We start from the raw sequence: 21,136 nt of genomic DNA, 5'->3' as shown, positions 1-21,136 counted from the left end.
CTTTCTCATTCTCGCTAAACGAGGAGAGGTTGCCTACCAGTTGGAACTACCACCACATCTTTCTCGAGTTCATGATGTCTTCCACGTCTCTCAACTCAGGCGTTGCTTCTCGGATCCCATCCGCGGAGTGGACCACGAATGCTAGATCTCCAAGATAACCTCACATATCGAGAGTACCCTATTCGCATCCTTGATCAAGCAGAGCGTGTCTCTCGACGTCATAACATCAAGTTTCTCAAGGTTCAGTGGTCTCATCATTCTGAGATAGAAGCTACTTGGGAGCGTGAAGATCGTCTTCGACTTGAGTACCCCGCTTTCTTTCCGCCGACTCCTGAATCTCGGGACGAGATTTCTTCGAGTGGGGGCGAGTTGTCACATCCCTAGTTCTGGTATGACCTAGGCTAGCTAGTCATGTGTGCATCATGTTTAAATTTCATTTAAATTTGAAATGGGGATTTGTAAAACCCTCAGAAATCATTTCTGGAAATGCCCTAGATAAAAATTGCTCCAAAAGGGTCCAAGAAAATGTTCATGTCTCTCTCTGAAAATATTGGGCAGAGGTAAAATTCAAACCAATATTTTTAGGAGCTCATAAGTAATTATTTTGGGCATTTGGAATTAATCCAGTATTTATTTGCCTTGGATAAATATTTTTATATATACAAAATATTGTCCAATAATTCTGAATTTTGGTGAGGGGCTTTGGATTAATTCCTTAGGTCCCTGCAAAATTTGACAGAATTAAATAAAATGATTTAGTATTTTTACTAAATCAGAAACAAATGTCAGAAAATAGAAAAGAAAACAAAATGGAAAAATGCTTACCTGGGCCACCTGCGGCCTGGCACTGTGCCGGCCCAACTGTGCTGGCCCACCCCACTGGCCACCGCATCGTCCTCCACCTCGCGCTAGTAGGCGAGGCGTGTGCCCGGCGCGCGCGCGCTCTGCGCGCCACGTCACCTGCCTGCCTGTCCTCCTCCTCGTCGCCTGGATGCCCCGCGCGACGCCACGCACCGCCCCGCACCTCTCTCACTCTCTCTCACTCTCCCTCCTCCCCTGGATCCCTCTCTCTCGACCCACCCGAGCGCTGCCATCGCCGCTGCTCGCCGTTGCCGTAGCCACCGACTCCCCCTCGCCCTCTCTCTGTGTCTGCAAGCTCCGCCACGTTTGCGTCTACCTCTCCGTCGAGCCACGCGCCTCGGGAGGCCCTGGAGCGCCTCCATCACCGTCGTCTTCATCACCGGCCACCGTGGATCCCCATCGCCGCACCGTCGACCTCAGCGCGTCCCCGAGCTCGCTGACGACGTCTACGATCTCCCCGTGAGCTCTACTTAGTTCTCCCCTCCTCCCCGTGCTCGTTTGCCCCGCCTAGCTAGCTCAGCTGCCGCGCCCGAGACCTCATCGCCGCCGGCCATGGCGCCACCGTGGCCAGAGGCCGAGCCAGCCGCTCCCGCGCGCGTCACCGTGCCCCTGGTGACGCCAGGAGGCCATAGAGGGCCTCCACAGTTCCTGCCGTGCCCCGCAGCCTGTTTTCGCCCGGAGCCGTGCTCTGGCCGCCGCCTCGAGCTCATTTTCGGCGAGCTCAGGCACCCCCGCAGCCTCCCGCTTGCTCCAAACGACGGGGATGAGCTCCAGCTCCTCGTCCGTGATCTCCGCTGCCTAAATGGTCGTCGGAGGGCGTTTCCCGAGCCCTTCGCCGTGTTCGGCCTCGCCGGCGGTTAAACGCCGGTGGGGTTTGACCCCTTTGACCTCGCAGGCCCGTCAGGTGGGCCCCATGGGTCAGGTGATTAGCTTAAGGCTAATCACCATTTAACTAAACCTGACACTGACAGTGGGCCCCAGCGCCACTAATCCTATAATTAGGATAAATTAACCCCCTATTAACTAACCGGTCACTGACGTGTGGACTCCACACGTCAGGTTTGACCTGGTCAGCCCTGCTGACGCCTCTGTGATGTCATGCTGACGCAATAATGATGTTTTCTGGATTTTAAATAATTCAGAGAATTCCAAAAATTGATATAAACTTCAAAAATTCATAGAAATTCAACCGAGCTCAGATTGAAATAATTTATATATGAAAAATGATCAAAAAAATTCAATATATCCATATGTACCATTTTCATGCATGACAAACCAACCTATACATGCTGTATATATGAAAACACACTTATGGCATTTAAGAGCTTAATTTGGAGTTGTATTTGAACCCTTGGCTCAAATGGACTTCATTTAAATTGTTGCTAGATGCATTAGTGCAAATCATAACATTATTACCATGTTCATGCATCATAATGTTGCATATGTTTGTGTCTTGATTTCCGACACCGTTCCTTCTCGATAGGTCCTGCTCCGGAAAGTGTTCGAGAGTACCTATCAGTGGAGCAGTGCCCCCCTGTTGATCTACCAGGCAAGCAACCCCCCTTGTTCATTCCGATACAATCCCACTCTCTCGTTCTTGCTCTCCTTCATTGCATTAGGACAACAATGATTCAACTGCTACTTTATGCTACGGTAGTTGAACCCATTCCTCTGCATGACCTGTCATTGCCACAATAAATAGTTGAAACCCACTAGCGTGTGTAGGAGTTGATTGAGCCATGTGGTGTTCCTACCATGCCATGCCTGTTATTGCTTAGAGTTGTGTCAGGTCTGATTCATCGGGAATGAATTGGAGTGTTATGATATGTTCTGGTGCTGAGAGTTAAGCGTGTGAACACGATTTGGTAAAGGTAGCGGTGAGAGGCCATGTAGGAGTACATGGTGGGTTGTCTCATTGGGACCGTCCTTAAGAACTAAGTTCTGTGTAAGTTGTCCAATGACTAGATACTACCACACATTGGGCTCCAGGCGCTCCAAGCTCTCTCAACTTATTAACCGCCTTGAACTCTGTCCAGGAGTTGCAAATAGTCTCTGGTGTTGTAGGTAGTGCTATTTTTCTACCGAGTGGCACCCGGTAGGGTGAGCTCGGAACAGACTAGGCACAGGTGGCACGGTGTACCAAGTGGCACCCGGATGGTGGGCTCGGGAACCCTGTACACATCGTTTGGGGCCGTGAGCAAAACCCCGGCCGGATCTCCTTGCGGATGGAACCCGAATAGGCGATAAACCTGGACTAGAGTCTTGTGTGGTTAGTTAGGTCGTGGCCGACACCCTCGCCAGGCTTCCGCTTGAAGGTTGCCGAGATACATGAAGTGTATATGGTGATAGGTGGTGAGAGCATGTGTGAAGAAGTACACCCCTGCAGGGTTATCATGATCTATTGCGTGTCCTCGGTTATGGACTTCTTGGATGCTTACGTGGTACATAGAAAACTTAAAGTGGATACTCTAAAATACTCAAGACAGGTCTGAGTGCTACGGATGGCCTTCTCATGGAGAGACGGGGATGAATCCATAGTAGTGTATTGATGTGGTGATTAGTGGACTCGTGAGCGCTGCCTCATCTCAAAGAAGTTTCTCGTTGTCGTAGAACAGGATAGCCACTGAGTCTAAGCTAGCTTGCTGCACCTAAACCTCACCTTACCTTCTTGATACAAATGCATGTATGATAGGATCTGATGTAAGTCTTGCTGAGTACCTTTGTACTCATGTTTGCTTTATTTATGTTTTGTAGATGAGACATCTGTCTCACTAGTAGTACCGCTTGGACTTCGACAAGTAGCTTGTTACCTCAGCTACGATCTTGTACCCTTGGGAGGGACTTGTAGATAGTCAGGCTTCCCAGCCTTTTTCTTTTGTAGTTGTCTGTACTCAGACATGTAATGCTTCCGTTGCTTGTATGCTCTGAATGATGGGTCATGTGACCCCTGTTTGTATTTAATGCTATGTGGCTCTTCTGAGCCTTTATCTATATGAGTTGCGTTATGTTGTGTTGCCATGTTGTACAACACATACTTGGATGTTATGCGTACGTGTGACGTGTATTGCTATGTGTGGGATCCGACAATCTAGTTGTTTATCCTTGGGAGTCTCTCTTATGGGGAAATGTAGTCTAGTGCTTCCTTGAGCCATAGTAGTCCGCTACAGCCCGGTTCACCGGAGTCCTGCTAGCCCAGCACTACTGCTCAGGACACTTGACTGGCCGGCATGTGTTTCACTTCGTTCCTGTGTCTGTCCCTTCGGGGAAATGTCACGCGGTGACATCCGGAGTCCTGCCTAGCCTGCTATAGCCCGGGTTCCCCGAAGTCCTGTTAGCCCAGTGCTACAGCCCGGATTCACACGTTGCTGACCGACACGCTCGATGTGAATCATGTATGTCTGTTCCCATAGGTTAGTGCCGCTTTGGGTTCACGACTAGCCATGTCGGCCCGGGTTCTCTATCATATGGATGCTAGCGACACAATCATATACGCGAGCCAAAAGGCGCAAACGGTCTCGGGCCAGGGTAAGGCGACACTCGTGGGGATACCGTGCGTGAGGCCGCAAAGTGATATGGGGTGTTACCGGCTAGATCGATGTGATTTGGAATCAGGGTCCCGACAGTCCATGAGAAGACTTCGCTTGCCAGTCATGTGATTAGTACATCCACTATCAATAATCCATTCTGAAGCAGCTGGTGTCATACCCTACAGTGCAGTTAGGGGGATAGGCTTCACGAAGAGAATTGTGAAGCATAAACATTTGATGAGCAAGAGGATTATTAAAGCTTAGATCGAGGTTAGGAATGATAGGGCAAGTAGCAATCGACTCAGGAATAAAATACATAATAAGACCATTTGGGCATTTGATCTTGCGCCCTACAAGATGTTTAAGGTCCCCAGCAATAGCTTCAGACGCATTTGATTTTCGGCTAGAGACCTTTCCCTGCAAAAGAGAGTTAAGCTTTCTTAGCCACCCACATCTTCAAGGGTGGCTTCGAAGCAATGAGTCTAAGTGCAACATCTGAGAACTTTGGCTTTGGAGCCCTAGCAAATAGTCTTGCAGGTGGAAAATAGTACTCATAAGAATAAGCAGAGTAGTTCTGGGTCTTATGAACATGGAGGTTTGATGAAACACGCTCATATTCATAGGCCTGAGTATGGTTTCCCTACAAAACATTTGCGTTAGTGCGACTCAGGTGAGTCCTCTGTCTGTATGAAGCCTTTGGACCATATGAAGCCTGTGGTCTGGGGTTTGTCTTCTTCACTTGTGGTGTCATGACGACATTCACAGGAAGATTCTCCAGACATTTTTTCGGCACCCAGACTTTCTTCATAGGTGGCCCATTCCTACTGGTAGTACCAATATACCTGGCAAACACTTCACCATTCTGATTCTTGAACAGTTTATAGTTTGCATCAAAGGATTCATCAATGACAATGGGATTAGCACAAGTGAAGCCAGATAGGGTGGATGGATCCACTAAAGGTTCCTTTGCAGCAACCCATGTGGTTTTGGGGTACTGCTCAGGTTTCCAGTAAGAGCCATCAGCATTCATTTTCCTTTCGAACCCAAGACCCTCTTTCCTAGGGTTTCGGTTTAGGATCTGCCTTTTGAGGACATCACATAGTGTCTAGTGCCCTTTGAGACTTTTGTACATCCCTGTTTCAAGCAATGTCTTCAACCTAGTATTTTCATCAGCAATAGCAGTGGCATCCTCAGTAGAGGGGTTAGTTACCACATCAACAGTTGAAGATATTGCAACAGTAGCAGCAGTAGAACATCCAGCAATAAAAGTAGCGTTATCACGCTCAATGCATTTAAGACATGGTGGTTCAAATCCTTCCTGAGCGGGACTGATCTGTTTGGCGCGAAGTGACTCATTTTCCTTTTGAAGATCTTCATGAGCCGCTCTCAATCTCTCAAGATCTTGCTTCCTTTGAAGATAATCATAGGAAAGCTTTTCATGAGTTGTTGAGAGCGTTTCATGACGACTTTCAAGTTCCTCATACTTAACATGAAGATTTTTTATGTCTTCAATTAAGGACTGAGATCGAGTCATTTCAGCGTCCAACAGGTCATCGCTTTTGTCTAACAGTTTTTGAATATGTTCCATACCTTTTTGTTGTTCAGTTGCAATTTTAGCAAGTGTTTTGTAGCTGGGTTTGGAATCACAATCAGAGTCATCCTCACTGGATGTTTGATAGTGAGCATTCCGTGAGTTTACCTTGGAACCACGTGCCATGAAGCAATAGGTGGGATTGGAGTCGTCCTTGTCATCAGCGTGGGTGATGGAACCATTGTCTTCAGTATTGAAGATGGACTTGGCAACGTAGGCTGTAGCCAGACTTGCAATGCCAGAATCAGACTCCTCCTCAGACTCCACCTCCGCCTCCTCAGAAGCAGACTCGTCCTCTGAATCCATTTCCTTGCCAACAAACGCACGGGCCTTGCCAGATGAGCTCTTCTTGTGTGATGAAGACTTTGAGGAAGACTTGGAAGAAGACTTTGAGTATTTCTTCTTCTTCTTGTCGTTAGAATCATATTCCTTGCTCTTCTTCTTCTTATTCTCATTGTCCCACTGCGGACACTCAGAGATGTAGTGACCAGGTTTCTTGCTTAGTGATAAAGTAAAGCATTACAGCGTGATTGCATTGCATACAATAAAGCGACAACCATATGGCTCCTGCCAGTTGCCGATAACTCGGTTACAAAACATGATCATCTCATACAATAAAATTTAGCATCATGTCTTGACCATATCACATCACAACATGCCCTGCAAAAATAAGTTAGACGTCCTCTACTTTGTTGTTGCATGTTTTACGTGGCTGCTACGGGCTTAAGCAAGAACCAATCTTACCTACGCATCAAAACCACAACGATAGTTTGTCAAGTTCGTGCTGTTTTAACCTTCGCAAGGACCAGGCATAGCCACACTCGGTTCAACTAAAGTTGGAGAAACCGTCACCCGCTAGCCACCTTTGTGCAAAGCACGTCGGGAGAACCGGTCTCGCGTAAGCGTATGCGTAATGTCGGTCCGGGCCGCTTCGTCCAACAATACCGCCGAACGAAAGTATGACATGTCGGTAAGCAGTATGACTTATATCGCCCACAACTCACTTGTGTTCTACTCGTGCATATAACATCAACATATAAAACCTAGGCTCAGATGCCATTGTTGGGGAATGTAGTAATTTCAAAAAATTTCCTACGCACACGCAAGATCATGGTGATGCATAGCAACGAGAGGGGAGAGTGTGATCTACGTACCCTTGTAGACCGACAGCGGAAGCGTTAGCACAACGCGGTTGATGTAGTCGTACGTCTTCACGGCAAGACCGATCAAGCACCGAAACTACGGCACCTCCGAGTTTTAGCACACGTTCAGCTCGATGACGATCCCCGGACTCCGATCCAGCAAAGTGTCGGGGAAGAGTTCCGTCAGCACAACGGCTTGGTGACGATCTTGATATTCTACCGTCGCAGGGCTTCGCCTAAGCACCGCTACAATATTATCGAGGATTATGGTGGAAGGGGGCACCACACACGGCTAAGAATATGATCACGTGGATCAACTTGTCTCTAGAGGTGCCCCCTTGCCCCCGTATATAAAGGAGCAAGGGAGGAGGAGGCCGGCCCTAGGAGGGGGCGCGCCAAGTGTGGAGTCCTACTAGGACTCCCTAGTCCTAGTAGGATTCCACCTCCCATATGGAATAGGAAAAGAGGAATGGAAAAGGAGAAGGAAGGAAGGGGGCGCCCCCCTTCCCTAGTCCAATTCGGGCCAGACCAAGGGGAGGGGTGCGGCCACCCTTGAGGCCCTTTTTCTTCTTTCCCGTATGGCCCAATAAGGCCCAATACGTATTCCCGTAACTCTCCGGTACTCCAAAAAATACCCGAATCATTCGGAATCTTTCCGATGTCCGAATATAGTCGTCCAATATATCGATCTTTACGTCTCGACCATTTCGAGACTCCTCGTCATGTCCCCGATCTCATCCGGGACTCTGAACTCCTTCGGTACATCAAAACTCATAAACTCATAATATAACTGTCATTGAAACCTTAAGCGTGCGGACCCTACGGGTTCGAGAACAATGTAGACATGACCGAGACACGTCTCTAGTCAATAACCAATAGCGGAACCTGGATGCTCATATTGGCTCCCACATATTCTACGAAGATCTTTATCGGTCAGACCACATAATAACATATGTTGTTCTCTTTGTCATCGGTATGTTACTTGCCCGAGATTCGATCATCGGTATCTTAATACCTAGTTCAATCTCGTTACCGGTAAGTCTCTTTACTCGTTCCATAATACATCATCTCACAACTAACTCATTAGTTGCAATGCTTGCAAGGCTTATGTGATGTGCATTACCGAGAGGGCCCAGAGATACCTCTCCGACAATCGGAGTGACAAATCCTAATCTCGAAATACGCCAACCCAACATGTACCTTTGTAGACACCTGTAGAGCTCCTTTATAATCACCCAGTTATGTTGTGACATTTGGTAGCACACAAAGTGTTCCTCCGGCAAACGGGAGTTGCATAATCTCATAGTCATAGGAACATGTATAAGTCATGAAGAAAGCAATAGCAACATACTAAACGATCGGGTGCTAAGCTAATGGAATGGGTCATGTCAATCACATCATTCTCCTAATGATGTGATCCCGTTAATCAAATAACAACTCTTTTGTTTATGGTTAGGAAACATAACCATCTTCAATTAACGAGCTAGTCAAGTAGAGGCATACTAGTGACACTCTGTTTGTCTATGTATTCACACATGTATTATGTTTCCGGTTAATACAATTCTAGCATGAATAATAAACATTTATCATGATATAAGGAAATAAATAATAACTTTATTATTGCCTCTAGGGCATATTTCCTTCAGTCTCCCACTTGCACTAGAGTCAATAATCTAGTTCACATCGCCATGTGATTCAACACTAAGAGTTCACATCACCATGTGATTAACACCCATAGTTCACATCGTCATGTGACCTATACCCAAAGGGTTTACTAGAGTCAATAATCTAGTTCACATCATTTATGTGATTAACACCCAAAGAGTACTAAGGTGTGATCATGTTTTCCTTGTGAGATAATTTTAGTCAACAGGTCTGTCACATACAGATCCGTAAGTATTTTGCGAATTCTATGTCTACAATGCTCTGCACGGAGCTACTCTAGCTAATTGCTCCCACTTTCAATATGTATCTAGATCGAGACTTAGAGTCATCCAGATCTGTGTCAAAACTTGCATCGATGTAACTTTTTACGATGAACCTTTTGTCACCTCCATAATCGAGAAATATTTCCTTATTCCACTAAGGATAATTTTGACCAATGTCCAGTGATCTACTCTTAGATCACTATTGTACTCCCTTGCTTAACACAGTGTAGGGTATACAATAGATCTGGTACACATCATGGCATACTTTATAGAACCTATGGCTGAGGCATAGGGAATGACTTTCATTCTCTTTCTATCTTCTGCCGTGGTTGGGCTTTGAGTCTTACTCAATTTCATACCTTGTAACATAGCCAAGAACTCTTTCTTTGACTATTCCATTTTTGAACTACTTCAAAATATTGTCAAGGTATGTACTCATTGAAAAAACTTATCAAGCGTCTTGATCTATCTCTATAGATTTTGATGCTTAATATGTAAGCAGCTTCACCGAGGTCTTTCTTTGAAAAACTTCTTTAAAACACTCCTTTATGCTTTGCAGAATAATTCTACATTATTTCCGATCAACAATATGTCATTCACATATACTTATCAGAAATGCTGTAGTGCTCCCACTCACTTTCTTGTAAATACAGGCTTCACCGCAAGTCTGTATAAAACTATATGCTTTGATCATACTATCAAAGTGTTTATTCCAACTCCGAGAGGCTTGCACCAGTCCATAAATGGATCGCTGGAGCTTGCACACTTTGTTAGCTCCTTTTGGATCGACAAAACCTTCCGGCTGCATCATATACAACTCTTCTTCCAGAAATCCATTCAGGAATGCAGTTTTGACATCCATTTGCTGGATTTCGTAAAATGCGGCAATTGCTAACATGATTCGGACAGACTTAAGCATAGATACGAGTGAGAAACTCTCATCATAGTCAACACCTTGAACTTGTCGAAAACCTTTTTGCGACAATTCTAGCTTTGTAGATAGTAACACTACTATCAGCGTCCGTCTTCGTCTTGAAGATCCATTTAATCTCAATGGCTCGTCGATCATTGGGCAAGTCAATCAAAGTCCATACTTTGTTCTCATACATGGATCTCATCTCAGATTTCATGGCCTCAAGCCATTTCGCGGAATCTAGGCTCATCATCGCTTCCTCATAGTTTGCAACTTCATCATGGTGTAGTAACATGACTTCCAGAACAAGATTACCGTACCACTTTGGTGCGGATCTCACTCTGGTTTACCTACGAGATTCGGTATTAACTTGATCTGAAGTTACATGATCATCATCATTAGTCTTCCTCACTAATTGGTGTAGTAGTCACAGGAACAGATTTCTTGTGATGAACTACTTTTCAATAAGGGAGAAGGTACAATTACCTTATCAAGTTCTACTTTCCTCCCACTCACTTCTTTCAAGAGAAACTCCTTCTCTAGAAAGGATCCATTCTTAGCAACGAATGTCTTGCCTTCGGATCTGTGATAGAAGGTGTACCCAATAGTCTCCTTTGGGTATCCTATGAAGACATATTTCTCCGATTTGGGTTTGAGCTTATCAGGATGAAATTTTTTATATAAGCATCACAATCCCAAACTTTAAGAAACGACAACTTTGGTTTCTTGCCAAACCACAGTTCAGATTGTGTCGTCTCAACGGACTTAGATGGTGCCCTTTTAAACGTGAATGCAGCTGTCTTTAATGCATAACCCCAAAACGATAGTGGTAGATTGGTAAGAGACATCATAGTTCGCACCATATCTAATAAAGTACGGTTATGACGTTCGGACACACCATTATGCTGTGGTGTTCCAGGTGGCGTGAGTAGTGAAACTATTTCACATTGTTTTTAACTGAAGGCCAAACTCGTAACTCAAATATTTTACTTCTGCGATCATATCATAGAAACTTTTTATTTTTGTTACGATGATTCTCCACTTCACTCTGAAATTCTTTGAACTTTTCAAATGTTTCAGACTTGTGTTTCATCAAGTAGATATACCCATATCTGCTCAAATCATCTGTGAAGGTCAGAAAATAACGATACCTGCCGCGAGCCTCAACATTCATCGGACCACATACATCTGTATGTATGATTTCTAACAAATCTTTTGCTCTCTCCATAGTACCGGAGAATGGTGTTTTTGTCATCTTACCCATAAGGCACGGTTCGCAAGTACCAAGTGATTCATAATCAAGTGGTTCCAAAAGCCTATCAGTATGGAGTTTCTTCATGCGCTTTATACCGATATGACCTAAACGGCAGTGCCACAAATAAGTTGCACTATCATTATCAACTCTGCATCTTTTGGTTTCAACACTATGAATATGTGTGTCACTACTATCGAGATTTAATAAGAATAGACCACTCTTTAAGGGTGCATGACCATAAAAGATATTACTCATGTAAATAGAACAACCATTATTCTCTGATTTAAATGAATAACCGTCTCGCATCAAACAAGATCCAGATATAATTTTCATGCTTAACGCTGGCACCAAATAACAATTATTTAGGTCTAATATTAATCCCGAAGGTAGATGTAGAGGTAGCGTGCCGACTGCGATCACATCGACTTTGGAACCATTTCCCACGTGCATCGTCACCTCATCCTTAGCCAATCTTCGCTTAATCCGTAGTCCCTGTTTCGAGTTGCAAATATTAGCAACAGAACCAGTATCAAATACCCAGGTGCTACTGCGAGCATTAGTAAGGTACACATCAATAACATGTATATCACATATACCTTTGTTCACCTTGCCATCCTTCTTATCCGCCAAATACTTGAGGCAGTTCCGCTTCCAGTGACCAGTCTTCTTGCAGTAGAAGCACTCAGTTTCAGGCTTAGGTCCAGGTTTGGGTTTCTTCTCTTGAGCAGCAACTTGCTTGCTGTTCTTTTTGAAGTTCCCCTTCTTCTTCCCTTTGCCCTTTTTCTTGAAACTAGTGGTCTTGTTGACCATCAACACTTGATGCTCCTTCTTGATTTCTACCTCCGCAGCTTTCAGCATTGCGAAGAGCTCGGGAATAGTCTTATTCATCCCTTGCATATTATAGTTCATCACGAAGCTCTTATAGCTTGGTGGTAGTGATTGGAGAATTCTATCAATGACGCAATCATCTGGAAGATTAACTCCCAATTGAATCAAGTGATTATTATACCCAGACATTTTGAGTATATGCTCACTGACAGAACTGTTCTCCTCCATCTTGCAGCTATAGAACTTATTGGAGACTTCATATCTCTCAATCCGGGCATTTGCTTGAAATATTAACTTCAACTCTTGGAACATCTCATATGCTCCATGATGTTCAAAACGTCGTTGAAGTCCCGATTCTAAGCCGTAAAGCATGGCACACTGAACTATCGAGTAGTCATCAGCTTTGCTCTGCCAGACGTTCATAACATCTGGTGTTTCTCCAGCAGCAGGCCTGGCACCCAGCGGTGCTTCCAGAACGTAATTCTTCTGTGCAACAATGAGGATAATCCTCAAGTTATGGACCCAGTCCGTGTAATTGCTACCATCATCTTTCAACTTTGCTTTCTCAAGGAACACATTAAAATTCAACGGAACAACAGCACGGGCCATCTATCTACAATCAAACATGAATAAGCAAGATACTATCAGGTAATAAGTTCATGATAAATTTAGGTTCAATTAATCATATTACTTAAAGAACTCCCACTTAGATAGACATCCCTCTAATCCTCTAAGTGATTACGTGATCCAAATCAACTAAACCATGTCCGATCATCACATGAGATGGAGCAGTTTCTTTGGTGAACATCACTATGTTGATCATATCTACTATATGATTCACGCTCGACCTTTCGGTCTCCATGTTTCGAGGCCATATCTGTATATGCTTGGCTCGTCAAGTATAACCTGAGTATTCCGCGTGTGCAACTGTTTTGCACCCATTGTATTTGAACGTAGAGCCTATCACACCCGATCATCACGTGGTGTCTCAGCATGAAGAACTTTCGCAACGGTGCATACTCAGGGAGAACACTTCTTGATAATTTAGTGAGAGATCATCTTATAATGCTACCGTCAATCAAAGCAAGATAAGATGCATAAAAGATAAACATCACATGCAATCAATATAAGTGATATGATATGGCCATCATCATCTTGTGCTTGTGATCTCCATCTTCGAAGCACCGTCGTGATCACCATCGTCACCGGCGCGACACCTTGATCTCCATCGTAGCATCGTTGTCGTCTCGCCAATCTTATGCTTCCTCGACTATCGCTACCGATTAGTGATAAAGTAAAGCATTACAGCATGATTGCATTGCATACAATAAAGCGACAACCATATGGCTCCTGCCAGTTGCCGATAACTCGGTTACAAAACATGATCATCTCATACAATAAAATTTAGCATCATGTCTTGACCATATCACATCACAACATGCCCTGCAAAAACAAGTTAGACGTCCTCTATTTTGTTGTTGCATGTTTTACGTGGCTGCTACGGGCTTAAGCAAGAACCAATCTTACCTACGCATCAAAACCACAACGATAGTTTGTCAAGTTGGTGCTGTTTTAACCTTTGCAAGGACCGGGCGTAGCCACACTCGGTTCAACTAAAGTTGGAGAAACTGTCACCCGCTAGCCACCTTTGTGCAAAGCACGTCGGGAGAACCGGTCTCGTGTAAGTGTACGCGTAATGTTGGTCCGGGCCGCTTCGTCCAATAATACCGCCCAACCAAAGTATGACATGCTGGTAAGCAGTATGACTTATATCGCCCACAACTCACTTGTGTTCTACTCGTGCATATAACATCAACATATAAAACCTAGGCTCGGATGCCACCGTTGGGGAATGTAGTAATTTCAAAAAAATTCCTACGCACACGCAAGATCATGGTGATGCATAGCAACGAGAGGGCAGAGTGTGATCTACGTACCTTTGTAGACCGACAGCGGAAGCGTTAACACAACGCGGTTGATGTAGTCGTACGTCTTCACGGCCCGACCGATCAAGCACCGAAACTACGGCACCTCCGAGTTTTAGGACACGTTCAGCTCGATGACGATCCCCGGACTCCGATCCAGCAAAGTGTCGGGGAAGAGTTCCGTCAGCACGACGGCTTGGTGACGATCTTGATATTCTATCGTCGCAGGGCTTCGCCTAAGCACCGCTACAATATTATCGAGGATTATGGTGGAAGGGGCACCGCACACGGCTAAGAATATGATCACGTGGATCAACTTGTCTCTAGAGGTGCCCCCTTGCCCCCGTATATAAAGGAGCAAGGGAGGAGGAGGCCGGCCCTAGGAGGGGGCGCGCCAAGTGTGGAGTCCTACTAGGACTCCCTAGTCCTAGTAGGATTCCACCTCCCATATGGAATAGGAAAAGAGGAAGGGAAAAGCAGAAGGAAGGAAGGGGGCGCCCCCCTTCCCTAGTCCAATTCGGACCAGACCAAGGGGAGGGGTGCGGCCACCCTTGAGGCACTTTTTCTTCTTTCCCGTATGGCCCAATAAGGCCCAATACGTATTCCCGTAACTCTCCGGTACTTCGAAAAATACCCGAATCACTTGGAACCTTTCCGATGTCCGAATATAGTCGTCCAATATATTGATCTTTACGTCTCGACCATTTTGAGACTCCTCATCATGTCCCCGATCTCATCCGGGACTCCGAACTCCTTCGGTACATCAAAACTCATAAACTCATAATATAACTGTCATTGAAACCTTAAGCGGGCGGACCCTACGGGTTCGAGGACAATGTAGACATGACCGAGACACGTCTCTAGTCAATAACCACTAGCGGAACCTGGATGCTCATATTGGCTCCCACATATTCTACGAAGATCTTTATCGGTCAGACCGCATAACAACATACGTTGTTCCCTTTGTCATCGGTATGTTACTTGCCCGAGATTCGATCGTCGATATCTTAATACCTAGTTCAATCTCGTTACCGGCAAGTCTCTTTACTCGTTCCGTAATACATCATCTCACAACTAACTCATTAGTTGCAATGCTTGCAAGGCTTATGTGATGTGCATTACCGAGAGGGCCCAGAGATACCTCTCCGACAATCGGAGTGACAAATCCTAATCTCGAAATACGCCAACCCAACATGTACCTTTGGAGACACCTGTAGAGCTCCTTTATAATCACCCAGTTACGTTGTGACGTTTGGTAGCACACAAAGTGTTCCTCCGGCAGACGGGAGTTGCATAATCTCATAGTCATAGGAACATGTATAAGTCATGAAGAAAGCAATAACAACATACTAAACGATCGGGTGCTAAGCTAATGGAATGAGTCATGTCAATCACATCATTCTCCTAATGATGTGATCCCGTTAATCAAATAACAACTCTTTTGTTTTTGGTTAGGAAACGTAACCATCTTCGATTAACGAGCTAGTCAAGTAGAGGCATACTAGTGACACTCTGTTTGTCTATGTATTCACACATGTATTATGTTTCCGGTTAATACAATTCTAGCATGAATAATAAACATTTATCATGATATAAGGAAATAAATAATAACTTTATTATTGCCTCTAGGGCATATTTCCTTCACAGACTAGCTTGGATGTTTCCAGAGCACTCACACGGCCATACTGCCCTTTGGTCAGATGACCACAGATGATATTCTTGGCAGTGGAATCCAGTTGAACAAACTTCTTGACATCAGCAGCGGTGACACCTTCACCAGCCTTGGGGACGCCATTCTTGATGACATACCAGAGGTCGACATCAATGGCTTCAAGATGCATGCACATCTTATTCTTCCAGAAGGGATATTCAGTTCCATCGAAGACAGGGCATGCAGTGGAGACTTTGATTATCCCTGCAGTCGACATAGCTAAAACTCCAGGTGGTTAAACCGAATCACACAGAACAAGGGAGTACCTTGCTCTGATACCAATTGAAATAGCTAGTGATCGACTAGAGGGGGGGGGGTGAACAGTCGATTTTTATGAAAGTATTCAAAACATGGAAGTTTCGAAGACAAACGATAGAAATAAACCTATTACCATGCAGCGGAAGGTAGACTACACTAGGCAAGCTATAGGCAAGTATACAATGAAGTGAAAGCACAAAGACTAAAAGCAGCTAGGCAGTATGGATCAGGATGGAAGATAGTATGAAGCCAATCAGAACAAGCAGTCCAACAGTGAAGACAAAAGGATAATGCAAACAGATAATGACTTCACAAGGATTAACTACAAATAAAGAGATGGGAAGGATAGAACCAGTGGCTCGCTGAAGACAATGATTTGTTGGACCAGTTCCAGTTGCTGTGACAACTGTACGTCTGGTTAGGGAGGCTGAGATTTAACTCAGAAGACCGCGTCCACACCTTATTCCCCTTGAGCTAAGGACACCCAGCCCTCGCCCAATCACTCTGGTAAGTCTTCAAGGTAGACTTCCAAACCTTCACAGACTTCATTCATCGGCGATCCACAATGACTCTTGGATGCTCAGAACGCGACGCCTAACCGGCTGGAGGATTCACAGTCCTCAAGTGTAACAAGTCTTTAGATCACACAGACAGGAAGACTTCAGTGATGCCTAGCACTCTTTGGCTCTGGGTGTTTAGGGCTTTGTCCTCACAAGTATTTCTCTCTCAAAGTCTTCGAGGTGGGTTGCTCTCAAAAGACAAAAGCCGTGCACTAATGTTGAGCAGCCAACCAATTAATGGTGTAGGGGGTGGGCTATTTATAGCCACTAGGCAACCCAACCTGATTTGTCCGAAATGACCCTGGGTCACTAAGGAACCGACACGTGTTCCAATGGTCAGATTTCAAACACACACGACAACTTTACTTGGGCTACAAGCAAAGCTGACTTATCCAACTCTGGATAAGATTTGGTCTCATTGTCTTCGCTCGAAGACATAGGATTTTGGTTAAGCATCACTTCAGTCATTCTGATTGGTTCACTTGGACCCTACTTAACAGTACGGTGGTTCCTATGACTCAACAAAGAAGAAAAGGAATCGATGAAACAACTAAGTCTTCATGCTCCATAGTCTTCATGCGATGTCTTCTCTTGTCATAGTCTTCAATGTGAATGTCTTCACATACCACCTGTGTCTTCAATGTCTTCATACATTTTTAGGTGTCATCTCCGGTAGGAAAACCGAATCAATGAGGGACTTCTACCTGTGTTATCCTGCAATCCTCACAAACACATTAGTCCCTCAACCAGGTTTGTCGTCAATACTCCAAAACCAACTAGGGGTGGCACTAGATGCACTTACAGGTTCATTTCTATCGTTTGTCTTCGAAACTTCCATGTTTTGAAGACTTTCATAAAAATCGCCTAGTCACCCCCCTCTAGTCGATCACTAGCACTTTCAATTGGTATCAGAGCAAGGTATTCCCTTGTTCTATGTGATTCGGTTTAACCACCTGGAGTTTTAGCTATGTCGACTATAGGGATAATCAAAGTCTCCGCTACATGCCCCGTCTTCGATGGAACTGAATATTCCTACTGGAAGAATAAGATGCGTATGCATCTTGAAGCCATTGATGTCGACCTCTGGTATGTCGTCAAGAATGGCGTTCCCAAGACTGGTGAAGGTGTCACCCCTGCTGATGTCAAGAAGTTCGTTCAACTGGATTCTACTGCCAAGAACATCATCTGTGGTCATCTGACCAAAGGACAGTATGGCCGTGTGAGTGCTCTGGAAACATCGAAGCTAGTATGGGACTGGCTCTCCAAGGTCAACGAAGGCGTCTCAACCCAGAGAGATCAAAGGATCAGTGTCCTTCACAACCTCTTCAACCGCTTCAAGAGAAACGATAATGAGAATGTTCAGCTCACGTTTGATCGCCTCACTGACATCACAAATCAGCTTCAAGCTCTCGGCGCTACTGAGATCACCAAACATGAAATCGTCAAGACGCTCCTGAGATCACTTGACAGCTCGTTTGACACCCTAGCCCTGATGATTCAACAACACCCTGACTTCAAGACACTCGATCCGTCTGACATACTTGAAAGGCAAAACACACATGAGTTTCAGCTTTTTGAGAAAAGATATATCTATGGTCCCAACTATGGCTGAACTCGCGCCTTGAAGGAAAAAGCTATTTCCTCATCTGAAGAAGAATATGACTGCAGTTCTGATGACCCTGAAGACATTGGAAAGGAGCTTGCTATGCTTGTGAAGAAGTTCCAGAAATTCACCAAGAAGAAAGGCTTCAGAGAGTCTTCACGATCCATCTCAAGGAATGATGAAGCTTCTACTCATGACTACAAGAAGAGAACATGCCACAAGTGCAAGAAACCTGGTCACTACATCTCTGAGTGTCCGTAGTGGGACAATGAGAACAACAACAAGAAGAAGAGCAAGGAATATGATTCTGATGACAAGAAGAAGAAATACTCAAAGTCTTCTTCCAAGTCTTCATCAAAGTATTCATCACACAAGAAGAGCTCATCTGACAAGGCTCGTGCGTTTGTTGGCAAGGAAATGGATTCAGAGGAGGAGTCTGCTTCTGAGGAGGCGGAGGTGGAGTCTAAGGAGGAGTCTGACTCCGGCGTCGCAAGTCTGGCTACAGCCTATGTTGCCAAGTCCATCTTCAATACTGAAGACAATGGTTCCATCACCCACGCTGATGACAAGGACGACTCCAATCCCACCTATTGCTTCATGGCACGTGGTGCCAAGGTAAACTCACGCAATGCTCACTATCAAACATCCAGTGAGGATGACTCTGATTGTGATTCCAAACCCAGCTACAAAACACTTGCTAAAATTGCAACTGAACAACAAAAAGGTATGGAACATATTCAAAAACTGTTAGACAAAAGCGATGACCTGTTGGACGCTGAAATGACTCGATCTCAGTCCTTAATTGAAGACATAAAAAATCTTCATGTTAAGTATGAGGAACTTGAAATTCGTCATGAAACTCTCTCAACAACTCATGAAAAGCTTTCCTATGATTATCTTCAAAGGAAGCAAGAACTTGAGAAATTCAGAGCGGTTCATGAAGATCTTCAAAAGGAAAACGAGTCACTTCGCGCTCAACAGATCAGTCCCGCTCAGGAAGGTTTTGAACCACCATGTCTAAAATGCCTTGAGCGTGATAACGCTACTTCTGTTGCTGAATGTTCTACTGCTGCTACTGTAGCAATATCTTCAACTGCAGATGTGGTAACTAACCCCTTTGCTGAGGATACCACTACTATTGCTGATGAAAATGCCAGGTTGAAGACATTGCTGGAAACAGGGATGTACAAAAGTCTCAAAGGGCATCAGACACTGTGCAATGCCCTCAAAAAGCAGATTTTGAACCGAAACCCTAGGAAAGAGGGTGTTGGGTTCGAAAGGAAAATGAATGTTGATGGCTCCTACTAGAAGCCTGAGCAGTACCCCAAGACCACATGGGTTGCTGCAAAGAGACCTTCAGTGGATCCATCCACCTTATTTGGCTTCACTTCTGCTAATTATAAACTGTTTAAGAATCAGAATGGTGAAGTGTTTGCCAGGTATATTGGTACTAACTGCAGGAATGGGCACCTATGAAGAAAGTCTGGGTGCCCAAAAGGTGTCTGGAGAATCTTCCAGTGAATGTCATCATGACACCACAAGGGAAGAAGACAAATCACAGACCACAGGCTTCATATGGTTCAAAGGCTTCATACAGACAGAGGACTCACCTGAGTCGCACTAACACAAATGTTTTGCAGGGAAACCATACTAAGGCCTACGAATATAAGCGTGTTTCATCAAACCGCCATGTTCATAAGACCCAGAACTACTCTGCTTATTCTTATGAGTATTATTCACCACCTGCAAGACTATTTGCTAGGGCTTCAAAACCAAAGTTCTCAGATGCTGCACTTAGACTCATTGCTTCGAAGCCACCCCTGAAGATGTGGGTGGCTAAGAAAGCTTAAATCTCTTTTGCAGGGGAAGGTCTCCAGCCAAAAATCAAATGCATCCTATTGCTGGGGACCTGAAAGTGCTAATTATCGACTAGAGGGGGGGGGGTGAATAGGCGATTTTTATGAAAGTCTTCAAAAAATGGGAGTTTCGAAGACAAACGATAGAAATGAACCTATAACCATGTAGCGTAAGGTAGACTACACTAGACAAGCCATAGTCAAGTATTCAATGAAGTGAGAGCACGAAGACTAATAGCAGCTAGGCAGTACGGATCTTGATGGAAGATAGTATGAAACCAATCAGAACAAACAGTCACACAGTGAAGACAAATGGATAATGCAAACAGGCAATGACTTCACAAGGACCAAGTGTAAATAAAGGGATGGGAAGGATAGAACCAGTTGCTTGTTGAAGACAATGATTTGTTGGACCAGTTCCAGTTGCTGTGACAACTGTACGTCTGGTTAGGGAGGCTAAGATTTAACTCAGAAGACCGTGTCTTCACCTTATTCCCCTTGAGCTAAGGACACCCGGTCCTCGCTCAATAACTCTGGTAAGTCTTCAAGGTAGACTTCCAAACCTTCACAGACTTCCTTCACCGGCGATCCACAATGACTCTTGGATGCTCAAAACATGACGCCTAACCGGCTGGAGGACTCACAGTCCTCAAGTGTAACAAGTCTTCAGATCACACAGACAGGAATACTTCAGTGATGCCTAACACTCTTTGGCTCTGGGTGTTTAGGGCTTTGTCCTCGCAAGGATTTCTCTCTCAAAGGCTTCGAGGTGGGTTGCTCTCAAACGACAAAACCGTGCACTAACTCCGAGGAGCCACCAATTTATGGTGTAGGGGGTGGGCTATTTATAGCCACTAGGCAACCCAACATGATTTGTCCGAAATGACCCTGGGTCACTAAGGAACTGACACGTGTTCCAACAGTCAGATTTCAAACACATGCGGCAACTTTACTTGGGCTACAAGTAAAGATGACTTATCCAGCTCTGGATAAGTTTTGCTCTCATTGTCTTCGCTTGAAGACATAGGATTTTGATTAAGCATCACTTTAGTCACCCTGACCTTGTTCACTGGGACCCCACTTAACAGTACGGTGGTTCCTATGACTCAACAAAGAAGAAAAGGAAACAACGAAACAACTAAGTCTTCGCGCTCTATAGTCTTCACGCAATGTCTTCT

This window comes from Triticum dicoccoides, chromosome 6A (genome assembly GCF_002162155.2).
Source record: "Triticum dicoccoides isolate Atlit2015 ecotype Zavitan chromosome 6A, WEW_v2.0, whole genome shotgun sequence".
NCBI classification, from domain to species: Eukaryota; Viridiplantae; Streptophyta; class Magnoliopsida; order Poales; family Poaceae; genus Triticum; species Triticum dicoccoides.
This window is presented reverse-complemented; position numbering follows the sequence as displayed.